Genomic DNA, 20975 nt, shown 5'->3' on the forward strand with positions numbered 1-20975 from the left:
TTTTTTTTGACATTTATAGTTTTTTTAAAAATTATTTTTATATTTACACTAAAATAAAGTATGGAAATGGGTTCCTCTATTTATTTTGGACATTTTGATATATAGTATGTATGGTTTTGGTTTATAGGGCGCATAGGGCGACGGTTTTTGTTGGCGTCTGCTTTGTGTTATTCTCTTTCTTATGTATGTATTGTTGTTTTATTCTGTTGTTTTGTTTTACTTATGTATGGAATTGTGTATTTTACTATCTATGTCCCCCATGACGTCATATAAGACCTCTGGGGGACATTCACTTTTTTTTTTTTTTTTAACTTTATTTGACACTTTCCCACTATAGCTGGGGCGTCCATAGGAGCCCTAGTTACAGGGGAAAGCAACCCCTGTGGTGAAATTAGTCACCTGCAGAGCTGCCAGGGTCTAAGTCTGACCCTCCAGCTCTGCATAGCAGGGAATCCCCCCCCCCCCCTTCCAGGCTCCCGTAGTGAAAGTATTTCTTACTTTCACTTTGCCCATGAAGTGGTCATTGAGCACTGTATATCGGGGAAGCAGAAGCCAAAAAGGGTTAAAAACCCCTCCTGCCTTCTGCTCCAGGTTATCAGCTGTCACTAACAGCTGATAACCTGTTCCTGCCTCTGACTGATTGCAGGGCAGGAGACTTAGAGCACCGCCGTATTTTTACTATCGGCGGTCCTCTAAGCCCAGGACCAGCCGCCGTATATATACAGTGGCTGGTCCTAAATGGGTTAAAGGGGTTTTGACATGAAAAAAAAGTTTTTACTTCCCTTGCCTGGCCAGGACTGATCATTAGGCATGTCCCCTCCATCGGGCATCATCTTCTGTGGCTTCTAGAAGCAGAGCTGGAGCAGTCAAAATGACCGCAGTCACCGCAGCCCCTCTGCTTCCGGACGGCGACTCCCCCACTCACCACTCTGAATCTTGCCACTGCCTACGCATGTGCTCTGCCGCCGGGACAGCCTAACTGACCGCAGCCTCCTCTCGGCTACGTCCCGGTGAGCTGCGTTCCGGCTGCCGCCTGTGTGATGATGGCCGCTCACTGCTCCTAATGCACGCCGCGCTTGTGGTCTGGAGCTGGGAATCCTTAGTGGCCTTGCAGGATTTACAGACCAACCACATGTGCAGCCAATCACTTCAGGGGGTGTCACCCCCCCCTGTCAATCTTGGCTCCACCAGGACTTCCTGGTGGCATCAAGATACAATAATACCGTGAGGGACTTTTATGTTAAGTAAGAGCCAGACGGGCAGACTTTTATTTGTGATTTTTCCTGACGCAAATGATGTCTATATTGCTGCTCCTCAAGCCAAGAAAATAAACATCATTTTGAGTTTGGAAGACCCGTGTTCACATAAACACTTCCACATTCAGTTGCCTGGCTCCCCATTGATCACTATTATAAAGTAGCTATGGAGCTCATATTGTTTTTTGGCTCCTGTTGCCTTCACTTGCAGAAGATGCTATCAGCTGTGCATAACCTTGAGTTACATGCTGGGAGATCTGCAAGTGAGAAAACATAAAAATAATTTAGTATCTGCAGAAACACATGGCAACAACACTCATATATTTTCCTAATCAGAAAAAGGTATAACTCTGATATAGATACACTAAGCACATTAACAAATGCAAGCTTCTTAGTATATGGTTTGATCAAAGTATACTGGCCAAATCCACCAGCGTCCAGGTGACCATGCTTTTGGATGGGTCCTTACACTTTGATCAAGCTATACATTAACAACCTTGCATTTTCTTAATGTGGTGGGATCCTGCAGTTACAATGGTAACAAAAATAACTCAAGATTTAAAGGGCTATGGCACTTCTACTTATTAAGAGTGAATTTTCCTATATTTGTATATATGTACTGGAGTAGGGCAGTATCAGAATGGCCTACAGAGGGAGCTAGACAGGCATTCTGATACCTGAAAAAGGAAAAGAGGGGGTTAACACCCGGGGTGTAACCAATTCCTGCTACAAAAAGAACAGTTCCTGACAGAAGCGGGGAAGGAAGGGACGCGGGCTGCTAGCCTGAAGTCCAGTGCTGTAAAGGCTGGAGTCAGACAGGGATGACAACTAGAGATGAGCGAGCATCCTTGTCAGAGCTTGATACTCGTTTGAGTATTAGGGTGTTCGAGATGCTCATTACTGGAGACGAGCACCACGCGGTGCTCGACTCCATTACATTTCGTTCACTGAGAAATTTGCGCGCTTTTCTGGCCAATAGAAACACAGGGAAGGCATTACAACTTCCTCCTGTGACATTCCAGCCCTATCCCACCCCCCTGCAGTGAGTGGCTGGGGAGATCAGATGACACCCGAGTATTTAAATCTGCCCCGCCCGCGGCTCGCCACAGATGCATGCTGACAGAGATCAGGGAAAGTGCTGTCTTGCTGTAGCTGCTATAGGGAGAGTGTTAGTTGTTATATTCGTCTTCAAGAACCCCAACGGTTCTTCTTAGGGCCACATCTGACCGTGTGCAGTACTTTTGAGGCTGCTTTTAGCAGTGTTGCACTATTTTTTTTTTTTTTTTTATATCGGGCGTGCAGACCATAGCGTCCTCAGTCTGCAGTCATTTTACAGAGTATAGGGGCAGTACTGGTGAGGCAGGGAAAGAGGTATACTGGCTATATAGGCAGTGGGCTTTTTTTTTTTTTAGCCTTGCGCATAATTGTTTCCTGGCTCTGCTGTGCGTTCCGTACGCGAGGTCAGCCTCCAACAGGGAAATCGAAATACAGTGAATATCAGACGCAGTGGGCTTTTTCCCCAAAAGTTTAAAAATATACTATATTTGGCCTGGCAGTGACCGTCTTCAGTTTACTGCGTGCCTGCTGGGGGGAGTAGTCGGTGATTAATACCCAGCCTTGCGCATAATTGTTTCCTGGCTCTGCTGTGCGTTCCGTACGCGAAGTCAGCCTCCAACAGGGAAATCGAAATATAGTTTATATCAGAGGCAGTGGGCTTTTTCCCAAAAAGTTTAAAAATATACTATAATTGGCCTGCCTGTCACTGTCTTCAGTATACTGCGTGTCTACTGGGGGAGTAGTCGGTGATTAATACCCAGCCTTGCGCATAATTGTTTCCTGGCTCTGCTGTGCGTTCCGTACGCGAAGTCAGCCTCCAACCACAGGCCAATAAGCGGCACATTTAATTACAGCGTTCTGTTTCTGCTCTACTCGTAATACACCATGCTGAGGGGTAGGGGTAGGCCTAGAGGACGTGGACGGGGGCGAGGACGCGGAGGCCCAAGTCAGGGTGTGGGCACTGGCCGAGCTCCTGATCCAGGTGTATCGCAGCCGACTACTGCGGGATTAGGAGAGAGGCAAGTTTCTGGGGTCCCCAGATTCATCTCACAATTAATGGGTTCACGCGGTAGACCTTTATTAGAAACTGAGCAGTGTGAGCAGGTCCTGTTGTGGATGGCAGAAAGTGCATCCAGCAATCTATCGACCACCCAGTCTTCTACGCCGTCCACTGCTGCAACTCTGAATCCTCTGGCTGCTGCTCCTCCTTCCTCCCAGCCTCCTCACTCCATGAAAATGACACATTCTGAGGAGCAGGCAGACTCCCAGGAACTGTTCTCGGGCCCCTGCCGAGATTGGGCAGCAATGGTTCCTCTCCCACCGGAGGAGTTTGTCGTGACCGATGCCCAACCTTTGGAAAGTTCCCGGGGTCCGGGGGATGAGGCTGGGGACTTCCGGCAACTGTCTCAAGAGCTTTCAGTGGGTGAGGAGGAGGATGATGATGATGATGATGATGAGACACAGTTGTCTATCAGTGAGGTAGTAGTAATTTCAGTAAGTCCGAGGGAGGAGCGCACAGAGGATTCGGAGGAAGAGCAGCTAGACGATGAGGTGACTGACCCCACCTGGTTTGCTAAGCCTACTGAGGACAGGTCTTCAGAGGGGGAGGCAAGTGCAGCAGCAGGGCAGGTTGGAAGAGGTGGCCAGAGGTAGAGGCAGGGCCAGACCGAATAATCCACCAACTGTTTCCCAAAGTGCCCCCTCGCGCCATGCCACCCTGCAGAGGCTGAGGTGCTCAAAGGTGTGGCAGTTTTTTTACTGAGAGTGCAGACGACCGACGAACTGTGGTGTGCAAGGTTTGTCGCTCCAAGATCAGCCGGGGAGCCACCACCACCAGCCTCACACCACCAGCATGCGCAGGCATATGATGGCCAAGCACCCCACAAGGTGGGACAAAGGCCGCTCACCGCCTCCGGTTTGCACCACTGCCTCTCCCCCTGTGCCCCAACCTGCCACTCAGATCCAACCCCCCTCTCAGGACACAGGCATGACCGTCTACCGGCCTGCACCCACACGCTCGGCCCCATCTAGCAATGTCTCTCAGCGCAGCGTCCAGCCGTCACTAGCGCAACTGTTTGAGCGCAAACGCAAGTACGCCGCCACGCACCCGCACGCTCAAGCGTTAAACGTGCACATAGCCAAATTGATCAGACTGGAGATGCTGCCATATAGGCTTGTGGAAACGGAGGCTGTCAAAAACATGATGGCGGCGGCGGCCCCAAGCTACTCGGTTCCCAGTCGCCACTACTTTTCCCGATGTGCCGTCCCAGCCCTGCACGACCACGTCTCCCGCAACATTGTACGCGCCCTCACCAACGCGGTTACTGCCAAGGTCCACTTAACAACGGACACGTGGACAAGCACAGTCGGGCAGGGCCACTATATCTCCCTGACAGCACATTAGGTGAATTTAGTGGAGGCTGGGACCGAGTCAGAGCCTGGGACCGCTCACGTCCTACCCACCCCCAGAATTGCGGGGCCCCAGCTCGGTGCTGGTATCTGCGGCGGTGTATGCTTCCTCCACTCAACCACCCTCCTCCTCCTACGCAACCTCTGTCTTGCAATCAAGATGTGTCAGCAGCAGCATGTCGCCATCAGTCGATGTCGCGCGGCATGGCAGCACAGCGGTGGGCAAGTGTCAGCAGGCCGTGCTGAAACTACTCAGCTTAGGAGAGAAGAGGCACATGGCCCACGAACTGCTGCAGGGTCTGACAGAGCAGACCGACCGCTTGCTTTCGCCGCTGAGCCTCCAACCGGGCATGGTCGTGTGTGACAACGGCCGTAACCTGGTGGCGGCTCGGCAGCTCGGCAGCCTCACGCACGTGCCATGCCTGGCCCACGTCTTTAATTTGGTGGTTCAGCGGTTTCTGAAAAGCTACCCACGCTTGTCAGACCTGCTCGGAAAGGTGCGCCGGCTCAGCGCACATTTCCGCAAGTCCAACACGGACGCTGCCACCCTGCAGACCCTGCAACATCGGTTTAATCTGCCAGTGCACCAACTGCTGTGCGACGTGCCCACACGGTGGAACTCTACGCTCCACATGTTGGCCAGGCTCTATGAGCAGCGTAGAGCTATAGTGGAATACCAACTCCAACATGGGCGGCGTAGTGGGAGTCAGCCTCCTCAATTCTTTACAGAAGAGTGGGCCTCGTTGGCAGACATCTGCCAGGTCCTTGGAAACTTTGAGAAGTCTACGCAGATGGTGAGCGGCGATGCTGCAATCATTAGCGTCACCATTCCTCTGCTATGCCTCCTGGGAAGTTCCCTGCAAAGCATAAAGGCAGATGCTTTGCGCTCGGAAACGGAGGCGGGGGAAGACAGTATGTCGCTGGATAGTCAGAGCACCCTCATGTCTATATCTCAGCGCATTGAGGAGGAGGAGGAGGAGGGGGGGGAGCATGAGGAGGAGGGGGAAGAGACAGCTTGGCCCACTGCTGAGGGTACCCATGCTGCTTGCCTGTCATCCTTTCAGCGTGTATGGCCTGAGGAGGAGGAGGAGGATCCTGAAAGTGATCTTCCTAGTGAGGACAGCCATGTGTTGCGTACAGGTACCCTGGCACACATGGCTGACTTCATGTTAGGATGCCTTTCTCGTGACCCTCGCGTTACACGCATTCTGGCCACTACGGATTACTGGGTGTACACACTGCTCGACCCACGGTATAAGGAGAACCTTTCCACTCTCATACCCGAAGAGGAAAGGGGTTCGTGAGTGATGCTATACCACAGGACCCTGGCAGACAAACTGATGGTAAAATTCCCATCCGACAGCGCTAGTGGCAGAAGGCGCAGTTCCGAGGGCCAGGTAGCAGGGGAGGCGCCGAGATCAGGCAGCATGTACAGCGCAGGCAGGGGAACACTCTCCAAGGCCTTTGACAGCTTTATGGCTCCCCAGCAAGACTGTGTCACCGCTCCCTAGGTAAGGCTGAGTCAGCGGGAGCACTGTAAAAGGATGGTGAGGGAGTACGTAGCCGATCGCACGACCGTCCTCCGTGACGTCTCTGCTCCCTACAACTACTGGGTGTCGAAGCTGGACACGTGGCCTGAACTCGCGCTGTATGCCCTGGAGGTGCTTGCTTGTCCTGCGGCTAGCGTCTTGTCAGAGAGGGTGTTTAGTGCGGCTGGGGAATCATCACGGATAAACGTACCCGCCTGTCAACTGACAGTGCCGACAGGCTTACACTCATCAAGATGAACAAAGCCTGGATTTCCCCAGATTTCTCTTCTCCACCAGCGGACAGCAGCGGTACCTAAACAATACGTAGGCTGCACCCGCGGATGGAAGCATCGTTCTCTATCACCATAAAAAATGGGGACCTTTTAGCTTCATCAATTTGTGCATTATACTCATCCTCCTACTCCTGCTCCTCCTCCTGAAACCTCATGTAATCACGCCGAACGGGCAATTTTTCTTAGGCCCACAAGGCTCAGTCATATTACTTTTGTAAACAATGTTTATACGTTTCAATTCTCATTAAAGCGTTGAAACTTGCACCTGAACCAATTTTTATTTTAACTGAGCTGCCTCCAGGCCTAGTTATAAATTAAGCCACATTAACCAAAGCGATTAATGGGTTTCACCTGCCCTCTTGGTTGGGCATGGCAATTTTTCTGAGGTACATTAGTACTGTTGGTACACCAATTTTTTTGGGCCCTTGCCTACAGTGTAATCCTAGTAATTTTTATGGGCTTCGCCTGCACTCATGGTACAGCAAGGTGTGTGGGGTTGGCCTACACTTTTGCTACATAAATGTAACTGGGGCCTTGTCTATACTGCAACTACTGAAATGTGAAAGAGACTGTTATCTCCCTAAACTGCTGCAACGGGAATGTTACTGTGGCCTGTCTTGACTGCTACTACTACTGAAATGGAACTAATACTGTGCTCCCCCTATACTGCTGCTTCGGAATTGTTACTGGGGCCTGTCTTGAGTGCTACTATTACTGAAATGGAACTAAGACTGCGCTCCCCCTATACTACTGCTTCAGAATTGTTACTGGGGCCTGTCTTGAGTGCTACTATTACTGAAATGGAGCTAAGACTGCGTTCCCCCTATACTGTTGCTTCGGAATTGTTACTGGGGCCTGTCTTGATTGCTACTATTACTGAAATGGAACTAAGACTGCGCTCCCCCTATACTGCTGCTTCGGAATTGTTACTGGGGCCTGTCTGGACTGCTACTACTACTGAAATGGAACTAATACTGTGCTCCCCCTATAATGCTGCTAGTGATATGTTACTGGGGCCTGTCTTGAGTGCTACTATTACTGAAATGGAACTAAGACTGTGCTCCCCCTATACTGCTGCTTCGGAATTGTTACTGGGGCCTGTCTGGACTGCTACTACTACTGAAACGGAACTAATACTGTGCTCCCCCTATAATGCTGCTAGTGATATGTTACTGGGGCCTGTCCCTAATGCTACCGCTGAAATGTTACGAATTCTGGGCTCTGCCTATACTGCTGCTAATGCTATGTCACTGGGGTGTGGAAACGGAGGCTTCCCAAAGACATGATGGCGGCGAGGCCATTTCCCACCAACGCGGTTACTGTTAAGGTGCATATAACCACGGACACGTGGAGAGGACACGTAGTGCCTCAAAAACATCCCCCTCCTCCTCCAACAATGAAAACATTCTTGGCGAATACCTTTGCATTGGTCCGTCTGGTGGCAGTCCAAGAATTTCACCTTTAACGACACAACAAGAGAGCCCCACCACCACCACCCCCCCCCATGGCCCACTTAATCCTGGCCACATTCCGAAAACCAACTAAATAAAACCGCGCTACTAGGTCTGCAGTCGCCACCACATTCCCAGCAACGCGGTTACTATTAAGGTACATATTACCAGTCTGACTGGGGCATGCACTGTGAGCCGAAGCCCACCTGTATTGTATGTGATGTTAGCTCTGCTGTCCAGGGCACTGCAATGGGATTTGTTTATGTACCGCCGGTGGGTTCCAGGGAGCCACCCATGCTTTGGGTCCACACGGACTTCACATTAGGGATTTGTACCTGCCTGTGTCTATGCATTAAAAACCCCGGTCAGACTGGGGCATGCAGTGTGGGCCGAAGCCCACCTGCATTTAATCTGACGTTACCTCAGCTGTGCTGGGCAATGCAATGGGATTTATTTATGTAACGCCGGTGGCTTCCTGGGACCCACCCATGCTGTCGGTCCACACGGAGTTGTACCTGACTGTGTCTACTTATAAAGAACCCCGGTCTGACTGGGGCATGCATTGTGGGCCAAAGCCCAGCTGCATTTAATCTGAAATTAGCTCTACTATTCGGGGCACTGCATTGGGACAAACTACAGGATCAATACAGCGCTAAATTGACGTGCACAGCTACGCTAGCATTAGAGTCCGCTGTAGGCACGCGATTGCTGAGGGTTTGTGTAGAGGCCTATGTCCTGGGTGCAGTGAAAGTCCGCTTCCAGCATAGGATTGCTGAATCTGTGGGCCGAGGCCTATGCCGTGGGCACGGTGCAAGTCTGCCATGTTTGGCCGCTCAGATCAATTTTTTGTTCACGTCTTGGGTTTCCTAGGACCCACCTATGCTGTTGGTGCAAACTTAGTTCCCATTGCGGTGTTTGACCTGTCTGGCACAAAGGCACTGACTGACTTGGGTAGGGGGCAGAGCGCTGACAGCTTTCCCCTTGCAGTGTGGATTGAGCTATGCGACACCTTGACAGAATGAATACTGTGTGGCACATGGATTTCCCATTGCTATGCCCACGTTTGCAGCTCCTGACGGAGGTGGCACAGGATTGGAGTTCTCATTGCTTCTGTACAGCATTGTGGGCTATCGCCCCGCCCCTTTTAAAGAGGGTCGCTGCCTGGCCCTGCCAACCCTCTGCAGTGTGTGCCTCCGGTTCCTCCTCATGGCAGACGCACTTATAAATAGACATGAGGTAGGTGTGGCTATGAGGCCAGCGTGTGGCATGAGGACAGCTGAAGGCTGCGCAGGGACACTTTGTTGTGCGCTGTGGACACTGGGTCATGCAGGGGGGTTGGGCAACATGTAACCCAGGAGAAGTGGCTGCGGAGTGTCATGCAGGCAGTGATTGTGCTTTGTTGGAGGTAGTGTGGTGCTTAGCTAAGGTATGCCTTGCTAATGAGGGTTTTTCAGAAGTAAAAATTGTTGGGGGGGGGCCCACTCTTGCCGCTATTGTGGCTTAATAGTGGGACCTGGGAACTTGAGATGCAGTCCAACATGTAGCCCCTCGCCTGCCCTATCCGTTTCTGTGTCGTTCCCATCACTTTCTTGAATTTCCCAGATTTTCACAAATGAAAACCATAGCGAGCATCGGCGATATACAAAAATGCTCGAGTCGCCCATTGACTTCAATGGGGTTCGTTACTCGAAACGAACCCTCGAGCATCGCGAAAGTTCGACTCGAGTAACGAGCACCCGAGCATTTTGGTGCTCGCTCATCTCTAATGACAACCGTTGACTCACACCCAGGTGGGGTGCGGATAATACGGACTCTATGACTTGCTATCTCTGAGTTTGACAGGGACGACAACCTTAAACTCACACCCAGGTTGTTTGTTAAGAATATTATATGGGCTGTGTTTGTGATGTGCCGTGAATAAATGTTGGCGGGTGCCAGATATAGAAAATCCACGTTTCCTGAGCAGTTTCTGTGCATGCGGTGGCCATTCCAGACTGAAAGGTGGCCGATCCGCAGACAAGTGTATCCCAACTTGTCACAGTACATACATAAACTGGCATACACTAATACACCCTTAGGGTGCATTCAAACGCTCGTATATCAGCCGGGTATTCACGCCGGCTGATATACGGCGTCTCTCTCTGCAGGGGGAGGAGGCTGGAAGAGCCGGGAGCAATGCTCTGAGCTCCCGCCCCCTCTCTGCCTCCTCTCCACCCCCTCTCTGCCCCTCTGCACTATTTGCAATGAGAGGGTGCAGGACTAAGTGCTGTGGAATTAGCTCTGCCCCTGTCCCACCCCCCTCATAGCAAATAGTGCAGAGGGGCGGAGAGGGGGTGGAGAGTTGGCAGAGAGGGGGAGGGAGCTCAGAGCACTGCTCCGGGCTCTTCCAGCCTCCTCCCCCTGCAGAGATATATCGGCAACGTATATTGGCCAGCGTGAATACGCGGCCGATATACGGTCATCTGAATAAGCCCTTATTGACAAAGTCATCAAGTTTAGGCCTCCTGCACATGGGCAAATTTACATTTCGAAATCCAGAGCGGGATTCTGCCTCTGGATTCTGCCACAAATCCAGCCTATAGCATGCTATGGCAAAACGCGATTTCCTCCCCACGAGAGGAAATCACTTGCGGTTGAGAAATCTCAGCATACTGCAATTTTGTGTGGGATACACCAATATTTACCGTGTTGACCCTTTTTTTTTTTTTTTTTTCAAGACTTCTGCAATTTACCCTGGCATGCTGGATATCGGCTTCTGGGCCAAATCCTGAGTGATGGCAATTCATTCTTCCTAGTCAGTGCTTGGAGTTTATCACAATTTCTGTGCTTTTAATGAAAATGTAAAAACTTATAAAATGCTTATAATTGTACTTAAGTAACCATAGAAACATTTGACTAAAAGATCTAAAAACACTGAAGCAGCAAACTTGTGAAAAGCAAAACTTGTGTGAGTCTCAAAGCTTTTGGCCACAATTGTATACAGAACACACAAAGAGGATGAAGATTCCCGTCTGATGAAGAGGTGCAGACAGCAGTGCATTCGTGGCTCGCAGCTCAGCCTAAAACACTTTTTAATGAGGGAATATGACGGCTTGTTGACAGCTGGACAAAGTGTAGTGAGAAGCAGGGAGATGACAAAGAAAAAATAATGTATTTGTCTTTTCTGAAAGTTGATATATGAGGGCGAGTCAAAAAATTCTTTATTGGAGATGCTGTAACTGAGTCTCCCACCGTTCTCTCTATCTGGACTGCTATTTAGAATGCCTACTGCCACCTGCTGGTGAGAGGTGAAAAACACCTATACAATTTTCCCCAAGCTTTTCTTACAGACCATACAGACTGTTCAAACATCCAGAGTCAGGGGGCTGAGAGGGGATGGTCGACAGCACAAGGGGGAGGTTTTAACTCCATAACACTTTATATGCTCCTGCCTACATATATACTGTATATACACATATATACACATTCACCATCTAAAATTAATCAGACCCTTGACTGTAATTATGACGCCTATTTACTATACAAGTAAAAATCTCAGGTAAGTGTGAATAGGTTTCATTTGAAATTAACCTATAACTGTGGACATGGGGTCTCAGAGACCCCTCCCGGTTCTAGATTTCCGAGAATCATGTACTTCCCCACTCTTTATTATGTAACATTACTAAAATACATTAATAAAAGTTGATTATTTCCACATGTTTTTTTTATTTATAACCGAAAAATTAATAAAAACAAGTTATTGTAAACATCCAGTCCCTTATTGCAAAAAAAAATTAAAAATCAATGACAATATATAGGAGAATGTGAGACAGAAGTGTAACAAATAAATCCCATGCACAGTTGGAGGTTAAGTATACTAATCATTCCCTATCCCATATATTACATGTCATGTGAGGATGTAGCACAGTCCACCTCATCCTGATTCTATGGTCCTCTTCCCATCTTACTTGCTGTATTGTTGGATGAAGAAACCATTCGCCATCTCTACTCACCTGTTCCTATTCTGGGTAGCTTTGTCTCTGCTATCCTTCGTCCTCTTCTGGGGTTTTCCTTCTGTGGTGTTTCGGACTCTCAGACCTACAGTAGGGAGGTAGTGATTGTCTTCAAGTGGTTCAGCCAAGACCTAGAATGTGGTGATGCCATCATACCACTTATGGTTATCGTGAGGTTGAAAAACTGGTGTTCTACAAGTGATTAATGGGATTTAGCAGATTAGAAAAACATGGCTGTTATCTTCCAGAAATATCATAAACTGCAATACCACTCACAACCTGTGCAGAGGTGTGGTGCTGTTTTTTTTCCCCCAAGAAGGTGATATTTTGCAACAATGCAAACACCAAATCCATTTTGTGAAAAATAACTTTTCATCACAATGCCATAATAGCATACAGTTAAAACAAAACTCCATTCCTCGGCTGGACCCTGCCTAAAATAACAAATGAGGATATAACCACCTCTCCTTGGGCGCTGGGATGCAGACGGACCAGGCAGAAGCATGTGATCGCTACAGCCAATCACAGGCCGCAGTGGCACGGTTAGGGCTCCTGGGATTAGTGCTCATATCCTGGCCACCATGATGCCAGGATTTGGTGACGTGATGCTGCAGCTTCTGATTGGCTGCAATGGCCACATGCTTCTGCCCAGCCCTTCTACGCAGAAGTCACCGCCAATGCCATCTTCATTCCGGGGCTCCAGGAGAGGTAAGTACACTCTTTGTTATTTTAGGGGATGGAGTTTTATTTTAATAACAAAACCCCTTTAAGGACTGTCGCCACATCGCACTTGTAGTCCATATCTTCATACAGATGCAAGGCGAGACAGCAGAGGCAGGAGTCGACATGAACGCGTACTCTGGCAGCAGCAACATTTTGGGGTACCTCTTCCTTCCTCAGGCACATGCACTCGCCACCAGTTCAAATCATGAAAGTCACATGACATCATCCCTTAAAAATAATAATAGAAAAACAATACTAAAAGGAAATTCACATACTTCTAGTAATAATAGATGACTGTTATTCACATCCTACCACATCATACAAGCAACTCCAGAACCGCCTGCTTCATTTAACCCCTTTAGAACAATCGAATCCAAATAAAAATTCTGTATTCCACTTGGTGTAACAATCTAAACAAGCTTAAAGGCCTTTTTACAAGGAACAATTAGGCTAACTTCGTATGGGCGAGCATGATATGTGGCCGTGAATCCCGCCCGCCCCCATATTGCGCTCGCCATCCATTGGGCCAAAGTTTCTCGGGCCGATATTTCACTTGCCTCCATATTGGATTTACCATGTACTGGGCAACTACTGATCTGTCCAACAGAAAATACCACCAATACGGAAGTAATAAACGGACAAAAATAAGTCATGCTGTGTTTTTTTAAAAACATCTTTGAAAAATATGACCATGTGAATAGATACAAATAAAGACCAAATATAGAGTTAAAATGCGCACTTCTGAAAGCGGCCTTAGGTAAATGCTAATAATCTATATCATTGCTCAGTAGAGATGAACGAGCACCAAAATGCTCGGGTGCTCGGTACTCGGGTCGAACTTTTCGTAATGCTCAAGAGCTCGTTTCGAGTAACAAACCCCATTGAAGTCAATGGGGGACCCGAGCATTTTTGTATGGGACCGATGCTCCGCATAGCTGATGACTTGTCAAACACCAGAAAACATCCGAAAGTCATGGAAACACCACAGAAACGGATAGGGAAGGGAAGGGCAGGGGCAGCATGCATGGCTGCATCTGAAGCTCCCAGGTCCCACTATTAAGCCAAAATGGGGGTAAGAGCCTGGCGGTCACCCCCCTAACAATTTACTTGGGACAGACCCTCATTATCAAGGCACACGTGCTGGCACATCTTAGCTAAGCACCACACTAGCTCCAACCAAGGACAACCACTGCCTGCGGGTAACACCGCTGCTTCTTCTCCTGCTGGATTACATGCTGGCATTGCTATCCAACCCCCCCCCCCCCCCCCCCGCACGACCCTGCGTCCACAGCGCACATAAAATTTTCCCTGCGCAGCATTCAGCTGGCCTCATGCCACACGCTCGCTTCATAGCGACACCACCCTCATGTCAATTTATAAGTGCGTCTGCGATGAGGAGGAACCAGAGACACACACTGCAGAGGGTTGGCAGGGCCAGGCAGCGACCCTCTTTGAAAGTATGGGTGATAGCCCACAATGCTGATGAGAATTGATGATAAATTAATGTACGATCATCATTCCAATCCCGTGCCACCCCCGTCACAAAATTGTCAGGAGCCGCAAATGTGGGCATAAAGGGCACTCAGGTGCCAGCACTTCTACACATCTTCACAATGCAGCAGCACATACTAACACCAAAGATTGGTTTGAAGCAGGAGGTGTCGCAAAAGTAGCCACCACAGGTATACAGTGACCCTGTGAAAGTCTCATGAAATCACTAACACTGCCTGTGAATGCTCCAATTCAGTATCTCGGATAACTGTGGTAATTTGTAGCACGAGAGATAATACATGCCAGCCAACACAGATCCCAAGACCACAAGCAGGAGGAGGAGGTGGCATAATAAGCCCGAGAAACCGTAACCGAGGTAGGACCCGCTGTACTCTGTGTGGGAAGCACGTGAGCAGGCCCTGGGTCAGGCTCAGTCCCAGCCTCCACCTTGCGTGACCCAAGGTGCCATGAGTTACATAGCAATGGGAAATCCATGTGTCCCTACACAATTCATTCTGTGTAGGTGTCAGATAGCTGAACACCGCAATGGGAAAGCCTTCTGCGCCCTAACCAAGTCATTCAGTGTATTTGTGCCAGATAGCTTAAACACCACAATCGGAAATCTTTGTGCACCCACAGCATAGGCGAGCCTACGAAACCCAAGGAAAGTATTAAACATGAAGCAATTACAGTGCCCAAGCATGGCAATGTTTCACCCCGCCCAGGACCTCGGCCTCTGCACACACCCTCAGCAATCATGGGCATAAAGCAGACTCAGATGCTAGTACAGCTGTGAACGTTTCATTAAATCAGTTACGGTTGCTTTCATCGCTCCAAAGACTGGATGAACCACAAAGAAGTTCCACAGGCCAAACCTGGTGCAGTTGCATCCCCCCCCCCAGGACTTCGGCCTCTGCCCACACCCTCAGTAATCGTGGGCATAAAGCGGACTCGGATGCTAGTACAACTGTGACTGTCTCATTAAATCAGTTACAGTTGCTTTCAGTGCTCCAAAGACTGGATGAACCACAAAGAAGTTCCACAGACCAAACCTGGCGCAGTTGCATCCCCCCCTGGACTTCGGCCTCTGCCGACACCCTCAGCAATTGTGGGCATAAAGCGGACTTGGATGCTAGTACAGCTGTGAACGTCTCCTTAATTCAGTTACACTTCTTTTGATTGGTCCAAGCCAGTGTCTCAGATAACTGTGGTAACACGAGAGCAAATACATGTCGACCAACGGTGATCCCCAGACCCCAAGCAGGAGGAGGAGGTGGCTTAATAAGCCCGGGAAACCATGACCGAGGTAGGACCCGCAATACTCTGCGTGGAAAGTACGTGTGTGGGCCCTAGGTCAGGCTCAGTCCCAGCCTCCATCTTGTGTGACCCAGGGTGCTGTGAGTTACATAGCTATGGGAAATCCATGTGTCCCCACACATTTCATTCTGTGTAGGTGTCAGATAGCTGAACAACGCAATGGGAAAGCCGTTTGCACTCTGCACCCTACCCAAGTCATTCAGTGTATTTGTGCCAGATAGCTAAAACACCACAATGGGAAATCTTTGTGCACCCACAGCATAGGCGAGCCCATGAAATTCAAAGACGGTATTACACATGAAGAAATCAGAGTGCCTACACATGGCAGAGTTTCACTCCGCCAAAAACCTCGGCCCACACTTCTGCCCTAGTCATTCAGTATATTTGCGCCAGATTGGTAAAACTCTACAATGGGAAAGCCGTCTGCACCCTACCTAAGTCAGTCAGTATATTTGTGCCAAACAGATAAAACACCGCAATGGGATGTCTTTGTGCATCCACAGCATAGGCGAGCCCATGAAACTCAAAAACAGTATAACACATGAAGAAATCAGAGTGCCCACACATGGCAGAGTTTCACCCCACCAAGGACCTCGGCCCACACTTCTGCTCTAGTCATTCTGTGTATTTCTGACAGACAGCTGAACACCGCTATGGAAAACCTTTGTGCACCCATAGTATAGGCGAACCCCTCAAACCTTTCTGTAGCAAGTGTATAGGCAGACTCCCCCAAACCTCTTAGTAGCAAGTGTATAGGCAGACCCCTGAAACTTTTCTGTTGCAAGAGTATAGGCGAACCCCTCAAACCTTTTAGTAGAAAGTGTATAGGCAGACCCCTGAAACTTTTCTGTTGCAAGATTATAGGCGAACCCCTCAAACCTTTTAGTAGCAAGTGTATAGGCAAACCCCTCAAACCTTTTAGTGGCAAGTGTATAGGCGGACCCCCCAAACCTCCTACTACACTTTTTAGTAGCAAGTGTATTGATGTACCCCCCCAAACCTCTTAGTAGCAAGTGTATAGGCGAACCCCTCAAACCTTTCAGTAGCTAGTGTATAGGCGGACCCCCCAAACCTCTTTGGAAGCAAGTTTATAGGCGGACCCCTGAAACTTTTCTGTTGCAAGAGTATAAGTGAACCCCTCAAACCTTTTAGTAGCAAGTGTATAGGTGAACCCCTCAAACCGTTTAGTAGCAAGTGTATAGGCTGACCCCCCAAACCTCTTAATAGCAAGTGTATAGGCGGACCCCCCAAACCTCATAGTAGCAAGTGTATAGGTGGACCCCTGAAACATTTCTGTTGCAAGAGTATACGCGAACCCCTCAAACCTTTTAGTAGCAAGTGTATAGGTGTACCCCCAAACCTCTTAGTAGCATGTGTATAGGCGAACCCCTCAAACCTTTCACTAGCTAATGTATAGGCGGACCCCCCAAACCTCTTAATAGCAAGTGTATACGCTGACCCCCCAAACCTCATAGTAGCAAGTGTATAGGTGTACCCCCAAACCTCTTAGTAGCAAGTGTATAGGCGAACCCCTCAAACCTTTCACTAGCTAATGTATAGGCGGACCCCCCCAAACCTCTTAGTAGCAAGTGTATAGGCAAACCCCTCAAACCTTTCACTAGCTAATGTATAGGCGGACCCCCCCCCCCAAACCTCTTAGTAGCAAGTGTATAGGCGAACCCCTCAAACTGTTTAGTAGCAAGTGTATAGGCGGACCCCTGGAACTTTTCTGTAGCAAGAGTATAGGCGGACCCTGAAACCTTTTAGTAGCAAGAGTATAGGCGGACCCCCCAGACCTCTTAGTAGCAAGTGTATAGGAGAACCCTTCAAATCTTTCAGTAACAAGTGTATAGGCGGAGCCCCCAAACCTCTCAGTAGCAAGTGTATAGGCGAACCCCTGAAACCTTTCAGTAGCAAGTGTATAGGCGGACCCCCCAAACCTCATAGTAGCAAGTGTATAGGTGGACCCCTGAAACTTTTCTGTTGCAAGAGTATACGCGAACCCCTCAAACCTCATAGTAGCAAGTGTATAGGTGGACCCCTGAAACTTTTCTGTTGCAAGAGTATACGCGAACCCCTCAAACCTTTTAGTAGCAAGTGTATAGGTGTACCCCCAAACCTCTTAGTAGCAAGTGTATAGGCGAACCCCTCAAACCTTTCACTAGCTAATGTATAGGCGGACCCCCCCAAACCTCTTAGTAGCAAGTGTATAGGCAAACCCCTCAAACCTTTCACTAGCTAATGTATAGGCGGACCCCCCCCCCAAACCTCTTAGTAGCAAGTGTATAGGCGAACCCCTCAAACTGTTTAGTAGCAAGTGTATAGGCGGACCCCTGGAACTTTTCTGTAGCAAGAGTATAGGCGGACCCTGAAACCTTTTAGTAGCAAGAGTATAGGCAGACCCCCCAGACCTCTTAGTAGCAAGTGTATAGGCGAACCCTTCAAATCTTTCAGTAACAAGTGTATAGGCGGAGCCCCCAAACCTCTCAGTAGCAAGTGTATAGGCGGACCCCCAAACCTCTTAGTAGCAAGTGTATAGGCGGACCCCCCAAACCTCTTAGTAGCAAGTGTATAGGCGGACCAATGAAACTTTTCTGTTGCAAGAGTATAGGCGAACCACCGAAACATTTCTGTAGCAACTGTATAGGCGAACCCCTCCAACCTTTTAGTAGCAACTGTATAGGTGGACCCCTCCAGCCTTTTAGTAGCAAGTGTATAGGTGGACCCCTGAAACTTTTCTGTTGCAAGAGTATAGGTGAACCCCTCAAACCTTTTAGTAGCAAGTGTATAGGCGAACCCCCCAAACCTCTTAGTAGCAAGCGTATATGTGGACCCCTGAAACCTTTCTGTTGCAAGAGTATAGGCAAACCCCTCAAACCTTTCAGTAGCAAGTGTATAGACGGACTCATGAAACTTTTCTGTAGCAAAGGTATAGTCGAATCCCTGAAACATTTCTGTTGCAAGAGTATAGGCGAACCCCTCAAACATTGGTGTACCAAGAGTATAGGCGAACACCTGAAAAAATTTGTTTGCGAAAAGTATAGGCGAAGGCAGGGAAAATTTGTTCGCTAAGAGTATAGGCGAGGGCCTGAAAAATTGGTCTACCAAGAGTACAAATGTATGCCTTAAAAATTGCTTCACCCCGATGGCAAGTGAAACTCATAAACATTTTTTTAAAGATGCAGCTTGTTGTTGCTTTATTTGTAACAGAGCCTGGAGGCAGCCCTCTGAAAACATTGGTTTTAACAGAGCCTTTTGGCCCGCTGAAAAATTGGCGGTTCAGCGTGATGACATGCTGTTTTAGGAGGAGTAAGTTCAGTAAGGGATAGACCAAGCTACTTCTCCCTTTTTTGGGGGTTAGAGAGAGGATGCATATTTCTCCTGTTGCACCCGTGGAGAAGAGATGTCTGAGAAAACCAGCCTTTGTTCATCTTTATGAGTGTAAGCATGTCGTCGCTGGCAATTGACAGGCGGGTACGCTTATCCATGATGATTCCCCCAGCTGCACTAAACACCCTTTCTGACAAGACACTAGCGGTGGGGCAGGCCAGCACCTCCAGGGCGTACAGCGTAAGTTTGTGCCACGTGTCCAGCTTTGACACCCAATAGTTGTATGGAGCAGAGGGATCACGGAGGACGGTGGTATGTACTCCCGCACCATCTTTTTACATTGCTCCCTCCAACTCAGCCTTGACTGGGGAGTGGTGACACAGTCTTGCTGGGGAGCCATAAACCTGCAAAGGCCTTGGAGAGTATTCCCCTGCCTGTGCTGGACATGCTGCCTGATCCCCACGCCTCTCCTGCTAGTTGGCCCTCTGAACTGCGTCTTCTGCCGCTAGGGCTGTCGGATGGGAACTTTAGCATCACTTTTTCCACCATGGCCATGTGGTATTGCATCACTCTCGTACCCCTTTCCTCTTCGGGAATGAGAGTGGAAAGGTTCTCCTTATACCATGGATCTAGAAGGGTGTACACCCAGTAATCCGTGTTTTGGCCAGAATGCGTCTAACGCGAGGGTCAAGGGAAAGGCAGCCTAACATAAAGTTAGCCATGTGTGCCAGGGTCCCAGTACGCAACACTGTCCTCACTAGAAGGATGACTTTCAGGATCTTCCTCCTCCTCTTTAGCCCATACACGCTGAACAGATGAGAGGCAAGCAGGTAGGACCCGCTATTCTGGGTGTGGGTAGGACATGAGCGGTCCCAGGCTCTGACTTGGTCCTAGCCTACACCAAGTTCACCCAATGTGCCGTCAGGGAGATATAGTGTCCCTGCCTGCCAGTACTTGTGCATGTGTCCGTGGTTAAGTGGACCTTCCCAGTAACCGCATTGGTGAGGGCACGGTTTATGTTGCGGGAGACGTGCTGGTGTAGGACGGGGATGGCAAACCGGAAAAAATAGTGGCAACTGGGGACCGAGTAGCTCGGGACCGCCACCGCCATCATGTTTTTGAAGGCCTCCATTTCCACAAGCCTGTACGACATCATCTCCAGGCTGATTAATTGGCAATGTGCACGTTTAAAGCTAGTGCATGCGGGTGGGTGGCGGCGTATTTGCGCTTTCGCTCCAACGCTTGTGTTAGTGACAGCTGAACGCTGCGCTGAGAGACATTGCTGGATGGGATGGAGGACAGTGGAGGCGAGGGTGTGGGTGCAGGCCAGGAGTCGCTCATGCCTGCGTCCTGGGAGGGGGATTCGATCTGTGTGGCAGGTTGTGGCACAGGGGAAGAGGCTGTGGTGTGACCCGGAGGCAGTGAATGGCCTTCGTCCCACCTTGTGAGGTGCTTGGCCATCATATGCCTGCGCATGCTGGTGGTGAGGCTGGTAGTGGTGGCTCCCCGGCTGATCTTTGTGCGGCACAGGTTGCACACCCCTGTTTGTTGGTCGTCTGCGCTCTCACTAAAAAACATCCACACCTTTGAACACCTAGACCTCTGCACGGAGGCTTGCCGCGAGGGGGTGCTTTAGGAAACAGTTGGGGGAATCTTTGCTCTGGCCCTGCCTCTCCCCCTGCCCACCCACTGCCTCTTCTAAACTGTCCTGCTGCTGCACTTGCCTCCCCCTCTGAAGCCCTGTCTTCAGTAGGCTTAGCAAGCCAGGTGGGGTCAGTCACCTCATCGTCCAGCAGCTCTTTCTCCGAATCCTCTGTGCGCTCCTCCCTCGGACTTACTGCCCTTACTACTACCTCACTGACAGAGAACTGTGTCTCATCATCCTCATTGACAAAAAGCTCTTGAGACATTCACCGGAAGTCCCCAGCCTCATCACCCGGACTCCGGGAACTTTCCAAAGGTTGGGCATCGGTCACGACAAACTCCTCAGGTGAGAGAGGAACAGTTTTTTCCTACTCAGGGCAGGGACCCGAGAACAGTTCCTGGGAGTCTGCCTGCTCAGAATATGTCACTTTCATGGAGTGAGGAGGCTGGGAGGAAGGGGGAGCAGCCAGAGGATTCAGAGTTG

The sequence above is a fragment of the Eleutherodactylus coqui genome, chromosome 4 (assembly GCF_035609145.1).
Source record: "Eleutherodactylus coqui strain aEleCoq1 chromosome 4, aEleCoq1.hap1, whole genome shotgun sequence".
Lineage (NCBI taxonomy): Eukaryota > Metazoa > Chordata > Amphibia > Anura > Eleutherodactylidae > Eleutherodactylus > Eleutherodactylus coqui.